The sequence below is a fragment of the Cibotium barometz genome, chromosome 4 (genome assembly GCF_041138505.1).
Source record: "Cibotium barometz isolate CiBa-2024 chromosome 4, ASM4113850v1, whole genome shotgun sequence".
NCBI classification, from domain to species: Eukaryota; Viridiplantae; Streptophyta; class Polypodiopsida; order Cyatheales; family Cibotiaceae; genus Cibotium; species Cibotium barometz.
Window position 1 is genome coordinate 42791331 of NC_141049.1, and position 4139 is coordinate 42795469.

Consider the following 4139-nt stretch of genomic DNA (forward strand, 5'->3'; position numbering starts at 1 on the left):
GCGTGCAATGCCGATGGCTCTTTCGCTCTTCATGGTGGCTAGCACTCGTTTATGAGGCTCTTTTGTGGGCTTGTGTGTAAGGCCCATGGGCGCCCAAAAACATGGAAAGGGTATTATGAAAAGGGCATGCCCTCAATGAGAAGCTTGGAGGTATCATCCAAGAAGAAACCCGAGAGCATGCAAATCATCAATTTTTGGAGGGTATTATGGAGGTTTCATCCAATAAGAAACCTGAGAGCATGCAAATCGTCAGTTTTTGGGATAACTTGTCGCTATTTTTGCTCCACTGCAAATCGTCAGTTTTTGGGATAACTTGTCGCTATTTTTGCTCCACTAAGAGCTCTAGTTGTCTAATCGAGTCAATCCAGGACTACACGCTCATATAAAGAAGTTACTATTTTGCAGAGTGCAGGTCATCATTTTTAGGGCCTGAATAGAGTCATGTATGTGTTGGAAGTGTTCATGGACTCCTTTCTTATATGTATGTTCGATAGACTAAGTGGGTCATCTTGTGTGTTTCCCCGCAGCAACATCTTGATTTCAATGCTAGACTGACATCCACAATCGATGAGCGTGAAGCCTGTTCTTATGTTTGATAGGGATTCAAAAGTACCTCGCAAATTAGAAAAATATAAATTCATTACCACATTTGAAAATGAGTTTTGTATCACGAATCAATACGTAGGACTAATGGCCGTCTTTAACACTGAAGGTGTTTTGGTTCACTTTCGATATCGAAAGTGCTATTTGGGAAATGGGGGAAGGGCACATTCTCCCATGTTTATTGAATTTCGGGGAGGACTGTGTATGGTTTTTTTAAAAAACTTCATTCACACAAACGAGCACGAAAATCCTATGACTTGATGAATGACATGTAACTCAAATTCAAATGTGATAATGAATTTGAAATTATCTACTTTGCGATGTACTCTGAGATCTCTGTCGATGTCACGTTGAATATAATCATAGGCTTGATGTTCATTCTCATTCGAGCTCTATAAGCTATTTATATAAACTTGAGAAAGACACGCATACAAAGAAGACGTGCTATAAAAATGGTATGGGTTGCAGTGTCCAACACTTCAAGATGTTTATATGTGAACGGAAGGACACACATTCTTTCAAAGTATGTTGACAACGTACAAGTGCAAGCAATCAAGAGGATAAGGGTACCCAAGCATTCTAGTTTAGCAAGTAAGGAGAGAGTGGAGTAGTTATTTCACTCATGTCTATTGCATGGTGGTGTACGTTGGACAAGTGGGTGGTGTCCTTTCGCACATGCATGCATCTGCGTCGTCGGAGAAATGGATGTGGCTTGGGTGCATGGGGGGGTCGAGGAAGTGCGGGACTGGGGAGACTGGGAGCCTCTGAGGCGATGAAACAGTCCCGTGTCAGGGATACAAACGACACCAAGGATGCAAAGAGAATACATCTAGGTTGGATCGCTGCCAGATTAAACTTCTAACACTAGTCAAAGCAGCTCGGCTGGTCCAAGGTATGTGCAAGAGTCCACGTTGATCTGATACGAAGGTAGATAAATCTTTTCTCAATGTGTAGCGTGATAGTGTTCTGTCCGGGTAGGTCACCATCTAAAATAGAACTTAGGAAATGGCTGCAAGAAGACATCTTTCATGAAAAGGTGTTCTGTCCGGGTAGGTCACCATCTAAAACAGAACTTAGGAAATGGCTGCAAGAAGACATCTTTCATGAAAAGGCGGTCTCGTAGATATTCAATATGGGAAAAGGTTTCTTTAATGTACTTTTCACCAAGGGACAGGCTGTCTGAATTATTTGCAAGAGCCCCTCTGTTTATGGCCCAAAAGCTGGTCCATGTAGTACCCTTTGACCCTCTCTTTGATGTTAACAAGAGCTTAAAGGAAGCCTCGCCGGTGAACTAATCGGTCTTCCGCCTTGGCTCAGGCCAACGCTTGGAGATCTATCTAACACGTTGGGCTCGACATTGCACATTCCGAAAGAGGAAGACTCTAGTCGTCAAGCCAACAATGTGTGTACAACTTGGAATACCAAGATTGAAACCCTGAAATCTATGGAAGTCGACTTGGGAGAATTGGGAAAGATAGAGTTGGCTCTGAAGTTCAGTCCATTCCCAGGGGCATACTTTAGGTGCGGGAGCTTCGACCACATAGCTAGATTCTGCGGCAGCAGATCTCGGGTTAAAGCCAGTAGAGAGGAGACGAAGGTAGTTGACTCAAGGGACATCAAAATAGATAAGGTAGAGACTAAGGAGAACTTGAAGAGGAAGAAAAAGGGAAATGTATATTGGATGCTCAGGGAAGTGGACAAGCTGAAGGTGGTTGGACCAAAGTTCCTGATAAAGCTAAGGGAAAATCTAGCCTCAAGCAAGTTAAGGAGAGGAGGCTAGGAGGACTCAAAATAAACCTGCAACTAAAGAAAGGGGAGGTAATAAGTCCCAGAGTGACCTTAGCCCCACTGATTTATTCGAATCCTTTCAGTCCCGTGGGTAGGTCTAACAGTGAGACATCCTCTATAGAAAGATTCAAATGGTAGATTGAAACAGCCTGGAAAGACATCCAGAAAGGAGCCCCATATGAAGGAGTTAATGAGGAGGTAGAGATGGTTCCAGAGACTGCCATGACATGAAGGAGTTAATGAGGAGGTAGAGATGGTTCCAGAAACTGCCCTGACATGAAGGAGTTAATGAGGAGGTAGAGATGGTTCCAGAAACTGCCCTGACATGAATGATAAGGAGGAGGTTAGAGGTTGTACTTGGAATGTGAAGGGTATTAAAGACAGGAAGAAAAATGTAGCTTTTTGGGGTCTAGTTAATGAATGGGGGCTTTCCATCTTGGCTATCCAAGAACACAACATTTTTTGTTCAAAGGCGGTTAGGAGAGATAGATTTAAGGATTGGGTTGTGCTATATGGGCGGTGGGGGGGGATATAGTGGTGTGATGACCATTATTAAGAAAAACCTTAAACCTTGCTTAGTGGCTAACCACCCAAATGGCAGGGCCCTTGTAGTGGAGATCCAGATTGGGGGAGAGAGAGTTTGGGTGGTGAATATCTATGGGGCCCATAACTATAAAGAGAGCTGTGGTCTGTGTGGGATTAGGTATCTAACTTGAATATTCAAGGTCTTTGTATCTTGATGGGAGACTTTAACACGGTTGAAAAGCACTCAGATAGATGTGGGGGGGGGTACTATTTTGATGGGTCAAGAAAAAAAGAAATGGGAAGACCTGAGGGGTAAAATGGGCCTTGTTGATGGGTGGAGTTTGGAGGACTCGGGTGCTGTGACCTTGGCCACACATATTTCAGCTTGCAATACTATGGCTCTTCTTCCATAATTGACAGGGTCTTGTTTAGCCAGCAAGTAGCTTGAGTTCCTCACACCCTGAAGCTTGATATTGACAGTTCTTCTACCCTCTCTGATCACATGCCCTTAAAGTGGGAATGGTATGTGAAGAATTGGGAAGAGGAGAAACTAAACCAATTTCCACTAGGAAATTGAGGGTCAACAATTTACTGCTCAAGGATGATCTATTCATTACTTAGGCCATTGGTGGTAGATTAAGAAGGAGAGGAAACAAGGAAGGATCATGGAGATCCTTTGCTGATGACATGCAGGGGAAATTGAGAGCCAATGAGAGAAAGTAGGATAGGAAAAGATGGAGTCATCAATTAGAAGTTCTTCAAAGAAAAAGACAAGTTGGCAAATTGACCGAGGAAGAGATTAACCTTTATGCTAAATGCCAAGCATGTCTTAAAAAAGAAGATGACAAGCTCGCTAATATAGGCCTTGGGAGTCAAAGATCGAGGACTTTCAACTCTAGGAAGAAACCTGATAGACATCTATTCAAATTAGTAGAAGAAAAAGGTAATAGGGAACTGGTGGGACAAATCACTGATGAGAATGGATAGGAATTGGGGGAGATTGACCAAGTTACAAAAAAATGGGTGGAATTCTTGGGTACGATCTTAACTTTGAAAGAGGATGATTCCAAAAGAAGGTTCCTAGCTGAGAATAATCTCTTAGGTTTGATCAATCAAAGAATTGATATTGATAAGGCTAGGTAGTTGGACAGAGAGGTGGAACTGGACGCCCTCCTTAAGTTGGGAAAAGGAAAGTCCCCTGGCTAGGATGGGCTCTTTGTGGA